The sequence below is a fragment of the Phyllostomus hastatus genome, unplaced genomic scaffold (genome assembly GCF_019186645.2).
Source record: "Phyllostomus hastatus isolate PE091 unplaced genomic scaffold, TTU_PhHast_1.1 phas_scaffold_78, whole genome shotgun sequence".
In the NCBI taxonomy this organism is placed as follows: Eukaryota; Metazoa; Chordata; class Mammalia; order Chiroptera; family Phyllostomidae; genus Phyllostomus; species Phyllostomus hastatus.
In genome coordinates this window covers 48,530,937-48,546,538 of record NW_025334041.1, presented here as the reverse complement: position 1 = coordinate 48,546,538, position 15,602 = coordinate 48,530,937, and the positions used below count along the sequence as shown (strand labels likewise).

Sequence of the window (15,602 nt, the reverse complement as noted above, 5' to 3'; positions counted from 1 at the left end):
TCAAGCATCTACTCCTATGACTGATGGAATAAATGAGGTGAAGAAGGGCATGGCTGGCTTTACAATCTACAAAAACTGCCCATCATTCAGCCATAATCTCAAAAGACTCACAGATCTCTAAAAAAAATGGCAGTATGTAGTCTTCATTACAACTCGGTGAATTGTCTGAGTTTGGGAAGCTCCTATGGAAGAGGTTAGCTATGAAGAATGGGCAGTGACCTCCATAAGGGGGGTTGTGCCTGCAGCACAGTGCAAGGCACCAGATGCAGTAAGTAAAATACCTGTCTCTTGGCAATTCCCACTAAGACCTTATACAAAGGAAAAGATTCTAAGAGGAAATAAGTCCTATCTTTATTCACAACATCTTATCTAATTTTCCTCTTCTGTCCTATTTTTCTCCTTTCTCTCTTCTATTCTAGGCTCTAAAAATTATTTTTCTTTATACCTCTCTCTTCTAACCCATAAATGTACTTTCATCTCTCTTCCTCTCATTATAGAAGCCCTCTGAATTCCTTCTCACAAATGATCATGATCACATTACTACAATTTTTCTTTAGGTTTACTTGTTCTCCCATTTGATTCCAGATCTAGATCTTGAATCATTCAACCCTTCAGCTTTTGCTAATGTTCTTCCCTCTTTTTCCTACCAAGTCTATACTTTACTCTTTACCTCTGGTTAATTTTATTAACTTGTTTTCCTGTATGAGTCCTCCTTTAGGTTATTTGTTTTGTTCCTTAATGGGCTTGGAGGATTTATGATTTTATGTCCACCACTCTTAACTATGCTTGCCTCCACCAGTGTCTGGCTCAAGGCAAGAAGGCTCTGTACAAGTGGGTAGGTATAACACCAGGAGGTGGTCTTACAGTGTCTGTGGTTTCTTGTGTCCTGGGTTAGCAATGAACTAGCCAGGATGGACAAATCTTCAACAGAGTCTTTCAGGTAAGAGAAAAAAACCAGACTGTCTCTAGTATGTACCTAAGTCAGGGGTTGGAACTGGGTATGTCTTGGTCCAAAGGTCATATTCTACCCACTACAACTAATGGTGTTGAAACACCAGGGGACTGCTTTAGATGTCTTGGTATAAGTGGAACTGGCTGCTTTGTCCACTTGTCATTCTAACACATGTTGAGGAAGTTTAGCTAATAATAATAATCAGTATGTTATGCTGTGCCATATTGAATGAATTCCAGGACAATTGATCATCAACAAGAGAAGGCCATATTGGACAATCTCATCATAGGTTATCTAAGACATAGATATAGGTCTTTGGTGGTGGAGTGTTGGGAACTCTGGGCCACAGTACCTTGCAAAGACCAATATTTGTGGTTAAAAACAAGAGTGATGCATATATATATATATATATACATATATATACACACATATATATGATATATATGATATATATATATGATATGATATACATACATACATACATACACATATACATACATACATATATATATATATATATCAGCATCTAAAATGATTTCTGGTTTGTCTTATAAGTCATCAGTTAACCTGATGGGTACAGAGGAGGCAAAATCTCAGTATGTCAACACTAGGAATTCAGCAGAGTAACTGGCTGAGAGATGAGAACCTACCCAAACCATAGGTGTGTTAAAGAGAGCAAATATGCAGTCCCACTCTAAGAAACAGTAGTATCTAGTAATTATAAGAGGCAAGTAATTCTTTAATATGTTAGGTATTAGGAATACAGTGAGGAATGAAGTAAAGTAAGTCCTTGTCTATTTTTAGTTGAAACATACAAATTAATGGCAAATTAAAAAGTCAAAGGTCCAGGAGTGATATAGAAATCTAAGTGTCTTTCCCTAAAACACTAGTCAGTTGTCACAGTATCATTTATTAAATGGACCAAGTTTTCTCCACAGATTTGAGGCAGAAAATTTATCATATACTAAATTCACATATAACCATTGTACTACTTCAGTATTCCATTCTTTAAAAAAATTTTCTATTGTTATTATATTACAGATATCCCAATCTTTCCCCCTTGCCCTCCTCCACCCAACCCATCCCCCTCTCTCACAGCCAATCCTAACACTTGTTCATGCCCATGGGTCATTCATATCTCTTCTTTGACTAGTTCGTTCCTCTTTTTTCCACCATTATCCCCCCTTCCCCTACTCTGGTCACTGTCAATCTGTTCTGTTTCCATAACTTTGGTTCCATTTTGCTTGTTTATTTTTGTTCATTAGTTACTCTTATAGGTGATATCATAAGGTATTTGTCTTTCATTGATGGGCTTATTTCACTTAGCATACTGTCCAGTTCCATCCATGCTCTCATGAAAGGTAGGAGTTCCTTCTTTCTTTCTGATGAGTAGTATTCCATTGTATAAATGTACCACAGTTTTTGATCCGCTCATTTACGGATGGGCAGTTAGGCTGTTTCCAGCACTTGGCTATTGTAAATAGCACTGCTATTAACATTGGGGTGCATATATTCTTTTGAATTGGTGTTTCAGGATTCCTAAAGTATATTCCCAGCAGTGGGATCACTGAGTCAAAAGGCAGTTCCATTTTTAGTTTTTTGAGGAAACTCCACACTATCCATAGTGGCTGCACTAGTCTGCAATCCCACCATCAGTGCACTAGGTTTCCCTTTTCTCCACATCCTCAGCAGCCCTTGTTGTTTATTGATTTATTAATAATGGACATTCTGACATGTGTGAGGTGATGTCTCATTGTGGTTTAATTTGCATCCCTCTGATGGCTACTGATATTGAACATACTTTCTTATGTCTATGGGCCATCTGTATGTCCTCCTTGAAATGTCTATTGAAGTCCTTTGTCCATTCTTTAATTGGATTGTTTGTCTTCCTGGTGTTGAGTCATATGAGTTCTTTACATATTTTGGAGATCAAACTCTTGTCCGAGGTACATTGGCAAATATGTTCTCCCATACGGTTGCCTTCCCTTTCATTTTGATGATGTTTTCTTTAGTCATGCAGAAGCTTTGTAATTTGATATAGTCCTATTTGTTTGTTTTTACCTTTGTTTCCCTTGCCCTAGGAGATATATTGGCAAAAATATTGCTATGAGGGATATCTGAAATTTTTCTGTCTGTGTTTTCCTCTAGGATTTTTATGTTGTCATGACTTATATATATTTAAGTCTTTTATCCATTTTGAGTTTATTCTGGTGTATGGTGTAGGTTGGTGGTCTAGTTTCATTTTCTTTTTTGCATGTACCAGTCCATTTCTCCCAACACCATTTATTGAAGACGCTATTTTTACTCCATTGTATGCTCATGCCCTCTTCAATATTAATTGACCATAGAGATATGGGTTTATTTCTGGACTCCCTGTTCTGTTCCATTGATCTGTGTGTCTGTTCTTATGCCAGCACCAGACTGTTTTGATTGCAGTGGCCTTGTAATAGAGTTTGATATCAGGTATTGTAATACTTCCTACTTTCTTCTTCTTTCTGAGGATTGATGAAACTATTTGGAGGTGTTTGTTTGTTTGTTTGTTTGTTTGTTTTGGTTCCATATAAATTTTTATAATGTTTGTTCTAGATCTGTGAAATATGCCATTGGTATTTTAATAGGAATTGTGTTGAATCTGTAGATTGCTTTGGATAGTATGGACATATTAATGATGTTAATTCTTCCCATCCATGAACATGATATAAGTTTCCATTTATTTGTGTCTTCCTTAATTTGTTTCTTCAGTGTTCTATAGTTTTCCAAGTACAGGTCCATTACCTCCTTGGTTAATTTTTTCCTGGGTACTTTATATTTTTGTTATTACTAATAAATGGGATTTTCCCCCAAGTTTCTCTTTCTGATGTTTCATTACTGTTGTGCAAAAATGCTTTTAATTTCTGAATACTAACTTTGTATCCTACTACTTCACCAAATTCACTTATTAGGTTAAGTAGTTTTTGGGTTTTTTTGTGTGGAAACTATAGGGTTTTCTATATACATTAGCATGTTGTCTGCAAATAATGACAATTTACTTCTTTTAAATTTGGATGCCTTTTATATCTTTTTCCTGTCTGACCACTGTGGCTAGAACTTCCATACTATGTAGAATAAGAGTGGTGAAAGCAGACACCCTTGTCTTATTCCTTATCTTAAGAGGAAAGCTCTTAGTTTTGGTACATTGAGTATGATGGTGGCTGTAGGTTTCTTTTATATGGCCTTTATTATGATGAGTTATGCTCCCTCTAATCCCACTTTGCTGAGGTTTTTTTTTTGTATCATAAATGGGTACTGGATTTTATCATATGCTTTTTCAGCAGCTATTGATTTTATTGTATGATTTTTGTCCTTCATTTTGTTTATGTGGTGTATTATGTTTATTGATTTGTGAATATGGTACCATCCTGGCATCCCTTGGATGAATCCTACTTGACCATGGTGTATGGGATTCTTTTTAATGTATTGCTGAATCTGGATTACCAATATTTTGTGGAGGATTTTAGCATCTATGTTTATCAGAGATATTGGCCTGTAGTTTTTGTTCTTTGTTGTGTCTTTACCTGGTTTTAAAATTAGGATAATATTGGCATCATAAAAAGAGTTTGGGAAGGTTCCCTCATCTTGATTTTTTGGAATAGTTTGAGAAGGATAGGAGTTAGTTCTTTAAATATTTGGTAAAATTCACCTGTGAAACTGTTCAGTCCAGGGAATTTGTTTTTTTGGGGTTTTTTTTTTTATTACTGCTTCAATTTCACTAGTTGTTATTGGTATATCCAGGCTTTCTGCTTCTTCTTGATTCAGTTCTGGAAGATTATATATTTCTAGATATTTGTTCATTTGGCCGAGGTTGTCCAATTTCTTGGCATATAGTTGTTCTTAGTAATTACTTACAGTGCTTTGTATTTCTGTGATAAGTTGTAACTTCTACTTCATTTCTATTTATTTATTTGGGTCCTCTCTCTTTTTTGATGAGTCTGGTTAAACATTTGCCAATTCTGTTTATTTTTTCAAAGAATCAGCTCCTGGATTCACTGATCCTTTAAATTGTTTTTAGTTTGTATGTAATTTAATTCTGCTCTGATTTTGATTATTTCCTTCCTTGTACTCACTCTGAGCTTTGTTTGTTGTTGTTCCTCTAGTTCTTGAAGATGTAGGGTTAGGTTGTTTATATGAAATTTTTCTATCTTATTTAGGTAGGGTTGTATTGATTTGAACTTCCCTCTTAAGACTGCCCTCTCCGTGTCCTGAAGGTTTGGGTTGTTGTGTGTTCATTTTCATTTGTTTTCTGATACTTTTTGATTCCTTCTTCGATCTCATTGTTAACCCATTCATTATTTAATAATGTGTTATTAAGTCTCCATGCATTTTAATATTTTTGAGTTTTTTCCTGAGGTTTGTTTCTAGTGTCAAGCCATTGTGATATGAGAATATGCTTCATATTATTTCAATTTTCTTAAATATGTTGAGGATTGTTTTGTGTCCTACTGTGCAGTCTATCTATGAAAATGTTCCATGTGTGCTTGAATAGAAGTTATATTTTGCTTCTTTGGAGTGAATTGTTCAGTAATTGGTGCTTAAATCTGTTTGATCTAGAATGTTGTTTAATGCCACAATATCCTTGCTGATTGTTAGTTTGGAAGATCTGTCCATTGTTGACTGTGGGGTGTTAAAATCCCCTACAAAGACTATTGCTGTCAGTATCTTTCTTGAAGTTCTTTATGATTTTCCTTACATGTTTAGGTGGTCCTATGTTGGGTGCTTATATGTTTACAAGGGTTATTATATCTTCTTGTTGGAACACTCCCTTAAGTATTATGTAGTGACCTTGTTTGTCTCTTGTTATGGCCTTTGTTTTGAAGTCTTTTTGTCTGATATAAGTATTGCTACCCCAGCTCTTTTTTCATGTCTATTTGCTAGGAATATTTTTTTCCTTCTCTTCATTTTCAGCCTGTGTAGATCTTTTGTTCTGAGGTGGGTCTCTTGCAGACAGCATACATGTGGTTTGTTTTTTCTTATCCATTTAGCTACCCTATGTCTTTTGATTGTAATATTTAGTCTATTTATATTTAAGCTTATTTTTGATAGGTACTTATTCATTGCATTTTTTCCCTTTGTACCTGTGTTCCTCTCTCTCTCTCTTTCCTCATCTTCTTAAAGCAGTTACTTTAGCATCTCTTGCAATGCTGGTTTGGTGGAGGTGTATTCTTTTAGCCTTCTTTTCTTTTGTCTTTAATGCTCCTTATTTTGCCTTCCATTTTAAATAAGAGCTTGCTGGGTAGTGTAGTCTTGGTTGCAGGGCTTGCTTTTCATTACCTGCAATATTCCATGTCATTCCTTTCTGACCGGTAGTGTTTCTGTTGAAAAAAGAGCTGCTAGCCTTATCAGAGCTCCTTTGTATGTTACTAGCTCTTTCTTCTTTGCTACCTTTAAGATTCTCTCTTTGTCTTTAAATTTAGCTGTTTTAATTATGATATGTCTTGGAGTGGGCCTCTTTGGGTTCCTCTTGATTGAGACTCTCTGTGCTTCCTGGATGTGCATGACTTTTTTCCTCATGAAGTTAAGGAAGTTTTCTGTCATTACTTTTCCAAACATGTTTTCTATCCCTTGATCTACTTCTTCTGGTATTCCTATGATGTGAATATTATTACATTTCATGTTGTCTTGAAGCTCCCTTAAGCTACCTTCATTCTTTTTGAGTCTTTTTATGTTTTTTTTTTTTTTGCTTTGTTTGGTTGTTTTTTTCTCTGATCTTGTCCTTCTACTTGCTAATTTGATCCTTTGCTTCATTTAGCCTGCTTTTAATTCCTTCTAGTATATTCTTCATTTCAGATATTGTATTCTTCATTTCCTCCTAGCTCTTATTCATGGTTTTTATTTCCTTTTTCATGGTGATGTTGTTCCCAGTAAGTTCCTTGTATCTTCTAAAAAATTCCTTGTAGTTCTCACTGAGCTCCTTGAGAATCCTTATAACCATTATTTTGAACTCTATGTCTGAAAAATTGCTTGTCTCAATTTCATTTAGCACTCTTTCTGGGGATGTCTCCTTTCCTTTTGTTTGGGGTTGTTTCTTTGTCTCCCCATTTTAGGTGACTCATCTTGTTTGTTTCTCCATATTAAATTGACCTGCTTTGACTCCCTATCACCATGGGGTGGCCTTCTGTGGTAAGGGACCTATGGGACTCAGTGGTGCAGTCTCCTGGTTCTCCTGAGCTGTTTGGTCTTGGGACACCCTTTATGCCATTTATGTGGGCTGCCTGGTAGTAATTGAGTTTTGGTTTCTGTTGGGTCATTATTTAGTGGATTCTTCCCTCCACCTGGCTGACTGTGAGTCACACCACCCACCACTTCTTATATGCTGTTCTACAGGTGCTGCCAGAAAAAAAAAACCCAGGAAACAAAACCCACACCTGCAAAAATAACCCCCACCCACAACCACACCATCAATAACAAATGAGCAGATATTAATAAAGGTGAAAACAGATTAAGACTATTATAAGAAAGGAAAAATGAATATGAGATTACTAATGGAGAGAACAATGGTTTTGAGAAGGTAGGGGGAGGGGAAATAATAAGAGTAGGGAATAGTAACAAGGTGAATAAAGAAAGAAAAGAAAATTTAAATAGTAAATTTTGAAAGGATGGTAGAGGGAAAATGGCATAAGAAAAGGGAAGGGTATAGTATGAGGTTTAAAGAAAAATTTTAAAAATAGTGAAAAACTAGGAACAAAATTGAAGAAAAACATCCACCATAGCAATATCAATGACAAATGAGCAAATATTAATACAGGTGGAAAAGGAATAGAAAAGGAAAAAGAGAAAAGAAAGCTTATGAGATGTCTAAAGGAAAGAAAATTGATTTTGAGAGGATAGAGGGAGAAAAAATAATAAGAGTGAGGAATGAAAACCAGGCTAAAACAAGGAAAAGGCAAAATTTAAAATGAAAAAAGAAAGGGCAGGAGGAAGGCAAAATGGTGTAGGAGAGGGGAACAGTAAAATTTGAGATTTAAAATACAAAAATAGGCCCTGGCTGGTGTGGCTCAATGGATTGAGTGCCAGCCTGAGAGCCAAAGGGTCACAGGTTGGATTCCCAGTCAGGGCTCATGCCTGGGTTGCAGGCCATGTCCCCAGTAGGGGGTGCATGGAAGGCAACCACACATTGCTGTTTCTCTCCCTCTATTTCTCCCTCCTTTCCCCTCTCTCAAAATAAATAAAAATAATAAAACATCTTTTAGAAAACCTTAAAAAATAAAATATATAAATAGTGAACATCTAGTAAAAAAATTGAAGAAATGCAACAACAACCACTATATTAACAACCAACGAGCAAAGATTAATAAAGGTAGAGAGAGAATAAGGATATTATAAGAATGGGAAAAAGAATTTGAGATAACTAATGACAAGAAAAATGGTTTGAGAGGTTGGAGGAAAGAGAAATAGTAAGAGACCAGAATAGAAACAAATCATAAAGAGAGAAAATATAAAATTTAGAACAATAGTAAGAAAAGAAAGGAAGAAGGCATAATGGTGTAAGAGAAGAAGAGTAGAAATATGAGATTTGAAATAAACTAAAATTAAAAATAGTGAAATAATAGTAACAAACTTGAAGAAAAAGAAAAAATCTTAAAATCTACACAGGAGAAAAATTAATATAAATAATTATGAAGTCCATGGCAGAATTTGTCTCAGCAGAGTCTAGTGTTTGCCACTGTCTTCTCTTTCTGGACTTGCCCCTGCTAATGTCAGATAGTGTCCTAGTCTGGCCCTAGGCACCCTGTTTGAGACTACAAGCAATCTACAGTTTGTGGCTGCTTCAGGCGTGGCTGGTCCCCACTGTTCTGCCCTGCCAGCTTCCCATAAGCATAATACCCAAGAGTAGTTCGTCTAATGTATGAGATCATTACCAGTACCACCTCCACCTGCCTCCAGGCTAAGAGGTAGAATCCCAGGGTCCCTCTGAGGGGTTGATGTTCAGTCTTCAGGGAAGATTATGGGAGTGTTTCCCTACCTCCTTGCCACATGTGTTCATCTGTCCCAGATTATTTCCAATAATGTATGGTTTCTGGTGAATCAGCTGTCCATTTCCTGTCAGGGATCAAACTGTGTAAACAGGGCAGCTCTTTCCTGATGGCAGCTCTAACACCCGAGGCAGGGTGGGGCCCTGAACACCCCTTGTTGCAACTGTCTCGAATCTCTCTGTTCTGCTGGTTTCGGATGATCAGGGCCTGAGGAGCAAGTGTAGCTCATAGTATCTGATGGAAGTTCAGAAAGGGCCCTTTCAGAGCTTCTCCTTCTTTCCCTTGTGGATATGTGCTGAGCAGGGGGTTTCTGAGCCTGGCCTCACTGATCTGCAGAGCCTGCAGTCCTGCAGGTGGAGGTTAAGCACACCTGCCTATGAGGGGATACCTGCCTAGGTGCAATGAATCTCAGGTGTTCAGCTCCTGGTTGCCCAATCCCCAGCCTGCTGCTCTTTTAGGAGACTAAGGCCCGAACCCTCCACTCTGCAGAGTCCCCTGTTTGCCAGCTGTGCTGGGTCAGGTCCCACAGTGCCTTCAGTGTGACACTTTCTGCTCTTCCTATGCAGATGGACTCAGGGCAACTGAACTAAGCTTTCACTCTGATTTCTTTGTGAGCAGAGCCTCTGAGCATGCACGAGCACAGGGTCCCTGCAGAATCTAGAGTCTCTCCTCAGTTCCTCTTTTCAGAGTCTCCATGTGGCAGCAGTCAAGTCCTGGGCTGGTTCTTTGTGAGCTCCACCTCCCCAAATAGCACCAAGTCTCTCTCAGTCAAGGCTGTTCACAGCCTGCCAGTGCCTCCGACAGTTTTAGATAGAGTTTCTCTCTGTAACTTTCCTGATGGCAAAGTAAGTAGCTGTGGACATATGCTCACTGTGTGTGTGTAGCCTAAGTCTCCCAGACTTTGTATATCCTTCCAAGTCTCTCCCAGTTTGGGTTGGTGGTTTCCCTGTGTAGGACCAGGGCCCTGCTCTGAAAAAGGAGGGAACCACTAAGCTGCACTTTCTGACTAATCTCTCCTCTGCTGCAGGTGCCTCCTACAGGGCATTTCCCTCTCAACTTATAAAATCTCCTGCTTGCAAAGCATCTTCTGTACTCCTTGGCTTCAAAAACTCATATCAGCTGAGATTCTGTTGACTGTTCAGGTCACTTGCCCGAAGATCAGCCAAAAATCCACTCTGGGAGCACAAGCCAGTGGGCTCAGCTTCCACCTACTCAGCTGCCATCTTTATCCTCCATTCTGGTTCACTGATCTGTCTCCCTGTTTGTGGTTCAGTACTGGTTTTTAATTTCCGTAACTTTATATGTTTTACTAGTTAGCAGGCAAGTCTTCCTTCTTCTCTACTTTCTTCCATCTCTTCTTATCCCTCTACCTTTCCAGGTCATTTTGATATGTGTGTCCAAATGACATTTAAATTAATTTTTTAAAATTTCTCCATCCCCTTCAAATTTCTTTAAAAAACAAAACAAAACAAACCTGTGGCTGCACTGGCTACTTTAATCCTATTGACAAAGAATCTACTGCAGATGTTTTCCTGCTAAAATAATTCTATAATTCCAATATGTACATTAAACTAAGATTCCTGGCTATTCCTCATGAATAAAAAATTCCTTTGGTGAATTATGTTGAGTACTAAAGCCTATAAAAATATTCCTCTACAGCATTTTAAAATATAAAAATTAATTCCAGGTACAACTTCTATAGTCAATGACTTCACATAAATAATTCTCCACTGTGCTTTATGAAATATGTCTAAGCAAAATTATCAACTGCCTGCTGAAATCTAAAAGAAAAAAATTCCCAGCCCTGGCTGGTGTGGCTCAGTGGCTTGAGTGCTGGCCTGTGAATGAAAAGAAAAAAATTCCATTATAATATGTATGTTTTATAGGAAGATAATTTATATTGATAGCTGGAGAGCAATTTGATTTATTTGAGCATTTTCCTTGCCAGTCACCTCTTTCAAACACATTCAATAAAAATAGATCTGTTATGGAGTCTTATAATATTCTTTGATCAACCTGGAGCAGTATATCAATGAAATATATCAAAATTTCTGGTGGAAACAATACAACATAACCAGGTATTTATAGTGGCAGCTGGTTCCAGGTCATTCTCTTCCTAGTGTGTAGCCAAATACGTAATCACAAACATGAAACAGAATAAGCAGGGCAACATTCACAGTGACATAATTAAGGACACAAGCTTATTTTTATATAGAGTCCCAAAGAAGGTTTAAGTTCATTAAAGCACAGAGAAATTATGGAGCTTCTTCACTCACATGGTAATGGGGAAATAAGGGTTTCTTTATCATTATGAAATAGGAATAGTGAGTATATTAAATATCTGAATCTTTGGTTTGAACACAGTAAACACCATTTAATATGACTTGGTAGTGATCTTGGGAATTTTACTTAACCTCTGAGAACATTAGTGCAATAACTTCCTTGCCAAAATTCTAGGGTTCTTTATATTATATCAGTAGAGACAGAAGTCAATGTCCTCTTGATGCTCTGAACAGCACTTTCATACTGAAATTCTCATACCAGTCAAAAAAGATGACTAAAGAGCTTACTGATTACTGCCTTTTATGGAAGAAAACTACCAAGGAATTGAACAGGCCCAACCAATATTTGACTACTATTTTAGGCCAATCAAGTTAAAAGCTTAAAACTCATTTTAAAAAGTAGTTTTAGTTTATATTGAACTATTCTGCCTTGACTGGAGTAAATGCTAGTGTGAGGGCATGTGGGAGACTGTGTTTTATTTTGCCAGGTATATAGTTCTCCATCTCACTGATGTCAAAGTTCTCCTCTCCCCACATCAGGCCCATGTGATTTGTTTTGGCCAATGTAAGTGAAATTGACACATGGCACTTTTAAGCAAAATATTAAGAGCCTTCCTGAAGTGCTGCCATTTCTCATTTCTGTTTTCCTCTGCCACAGAAGGTTCATGCTCCAAAATGTGTAAGACCTGCTGTCCCAGCTTGGTCCTGGATTGAAGATGTGGAGCAGGGTCACAGCTAAACTAAAGCTTTGTTGTAATATGATCAAAATATAATTTATTGTTGTAAGTCTTTGAGATTTGGGGTCTTCTTCTCGATGTGGGAGCTGACTTATACAAAGCATTATTCTAAAATGGTAGAAATAAAAGTTCTTATGTCACACTTTCAATACTTCACTTAGCTATTTGATTTTTACAAGCAGTATTATTATTCCCATAGATCCATTCTCTTTTACTATTTCCATGGATTTATTCTCTGTTGATTCCATTATTAGGATATCATTGGAATGTGATACCTTGGAATTCTAGATAGCTGTTCATTGAAAAATCCCACAGTCAACACAAATTCATGTGGGAAAGTATTTAACTTTGTTAATTAATGACATTTGAGCATTTGCTGTGACTGTATGAATAATAGCCTGTTGGTAAAACTTTACAACAAATTCAACAAAGGCCTCTTCTGCTTCCATACAATACTCAACTAGTTTCTTCCTTAGCTAAAGCATTTGTCAGGGAACCAAAGTGGAAGTGGAAATAGCACCTTTCATTATTACTCCTACTGATAGACTAACAAAATATTTGCTTCCTGGCCCCATGACACTGGCCTCTGCCAGTTTAGAGACCTGAGTACCCAAGGAAGGAATGCTTGTACTAGGGCATCCAATAACAGTTCCACTGCATTAGAGCTGAGACAGCTGCCCAGACATTTTGGGTAAGCAGGCAAATACCATTGGATAATCAGGCAAAAAATAAAAAAGGATTGGCTGGAGAGATTGCTCTTGATTACTAAGGAAAAATAGTGTACTTGATACATAATAAGAGCAGGTTGTATTATTTTTGGTTTCCTTTAGTACAGTATATCTTATACTAAGAGTTATTGGAAGACTATAGCAATCTCACATAGGCAGAACTATCTGGGACTCAATCATTTAAGAAAGATGATATCAGTCAATCTACTAGGAGAAGAATCCCAAATACCTGAGGTCCTTACTGAGGACAAAAAGAACATGGAATGAATAATGAAGGGTCGAAATCATCAACATCAACCAGGGCCTTGTGAAAAGAAGCATAAATGAAAATTATGGAGTCTACCTGAATTTTCTTACTGTATCATTTAAATATATATTGTTCAAATAACTTTCTCTTTTTCATGCTCCTGCTTTATTTTTTCATATAGAATGTACTGGTTAAATTTATGTTTTAATTTATTGGATTCAGAATACACAGAAATACTCATGACAGAATTAAAGGATGGTAATCACCTGGGGATTCTGGACTTTGGCTGGCTGCAATAATTGCTAAGACTTTGTCTTCTGTGCTTTTGAGGAGAGGATAAGTATGTTTTTGTTTGTAAAATGGGGAGTTGGGTTATGTTAATGTGGTCATTTTGTTGTTAATGGTGGTGACATAGTTATAACATGAAACAAAGACAGAACTGAAAGGACATGTGTCATGTTTTGCAAACCAGCTTATTTGCCCATTACTCGTCTTTGGGTAGTTTTCTACATTGAGTCCAGCCTTGACACCTACACATGACCTAGATTCTAATACCCAAATAAGACTAAGACTTGGTTTTAGAAGAAAGTGATATTTCAAAAAAGCAGTCACCAGCTAGAATCTGTGCTTTGGAGGTGGTGGCCATGCCTGTGCCCTGCTTTGGAAGGGGGGTGGGCATCAGCTGAGAGTATGGCATCCAGTGTACAGTGTCACTGGTGCAAGCTCCTCTCGTTTGTTCAGCCACAGGGAAAGTGGATTTTAGGGAGCTGTCCTTTGGGATGGTCTGGGTGTTGTTTTCAGCTGCAGAGCCTTGAGCCTGATCCTCTAACTCTACTGGAGATTCTATGAACTCTCTATTAAGTATTAATAAATTCAATTTTCCAGTAACCTAACTATGATGGATTCTGGCTTTTGTAACAAATAATAAGACTTTCCAAAAATTTACAGAGGCATACTGTCTGCTACCTCTTAAACAAGATTTTCTTCAGCATGTCAAATAGAAACTGTTGATGCTTTTCAGTCACAAATCTGTTCAGCAGACCTCAGTGGGGCAGGAAGAGGGTGTTTATTTGATTAACTGTGAGGCATTACTCACTTGATAAATTGTTAAGTGCCTTTAAACCCTTTCTATGCTCATTAGTTAAAAAATCCTTTCACTCAGTAAATATTTATTGAGATCCTACTGTATGACAATCACTGTAGTAAGTGCTGTAACTACAGCAATGCCTAACACAGACAAGGTCTTTGTCCTTTTTTAAAAATCAAATGGAGGAGGCAGGCAATTATCAATTAAACCAATAAATAATGAGGCTAATTAAAAATGTGATAAGTATTTCAAAGGAAAAAACTGAGTAGTGCAGGGGAGTAAAAATGGATATGAGGAGACATCAACTTGTGAAGGACAGCTATAGTGGCAGCTGGCAAATAAAGTTGAACTTGAATTTTACATTAAAAATGAATCTAGACAGTTTCATCATTTTCTCCAGCCTCAGATGTCACAGTAATGGTGAAGCTGGGAGAATTTTCTGATAATGCTATCAAGGAGTCAGAGTAGATAGACCCAGAGCCTCTAGGTTGTTGTGCTACTCTCTCTGTAATCATGTCATCGTGCCCCTGGATCGTGCAGACACCCAGGCGGCACCCTTCAGCAGGGAACACTGAGGTGTTTACATACAGTGAGAAATACCCTGATGAAGCCCCTCTTTGTAAAATATTCTCCCAGGAAAGTCTAAAAGATAATGATGTCTCAGGCATTTTGAAATTATTTTAGATTACGGGCAGTAAAAACCTTGGTATGGTGATAATCTTTAGTGACAATTGTGTAAGAAAAAGTAAATGAAATAGTGGATCAAATAAAAACTAGAAGAGAAGAAGAAAAGAAACAAAAAGAAAAAGAAGTAAAATAAGCAATTATTTCATGGCACTTCTGTGACAGCTGATAATTTCTTAAGTTGGAAAGGCAAGTTTGATCAGAACTCTTGGAAACTAAAAAGAAATGAATAAAAGAAGGACAAGCAGGGAAAAATTAATTAACTTAAGAAAAATAAATAAAAAGTAAATTAGGGAAACAGACATTGAAAACAGATCATAATCTTGACACACCTGATATCCAGTTCTTGGAGGATGTTGGAAATCATGCAGCAGTAGATAAGTCTTTTCCAGGAAATGGATGACTTGGAGATAGAAGATGATGAGGATGATCTAGACTACAGCCCTGCTGACCCGGAGAGTGACTCAACTGACTGATGGACCATCCCCATCTCCAGAGGGGCTTCACTGCTGCAGCATCTGTGGCTATGCTGAGAGGGTGCTGATTTCCCTTTCTTTTTTCCTAAGAAAAATAATTTTCAAAAGAATATTATTCTTCTGAAAGCTTTCATCAATGAACTTAATAAAATGACCTTAAAATTTCAAATTAAAAAAAGAGACCCTGGCCAGGTAGCTCAGTTGGTTAGAGCATTGTCCCAATACTCCAAGGTTGTGGGTTCAATCCCCAGTAAGGGCACATATAAGAACAACAAATGCATAAATAAGTGGAACAAAAAAATTGATGTTTCTGTCTCTCTTTTTCCCTTCCTTTCTCTAAAATCAATAATTCAAAAAATAAAAATAAAAAAAGAAAAAGAAATCTGTTCCCATTCCTACC

At 37.1% G+C, this 15,602-nt stretch overlaps 1 pseudogene; it reads left to right on the top strand.

Moving 5' to 3' along the window:
* Positions 1–911: 911 nt before the first annotated feature.
* LOC123811231 lies at positions 912–15,280 on the top strand (annotated as a pseudogene).
* Positions 15,281–15,602: the final 322 nt, after the last annotated feature.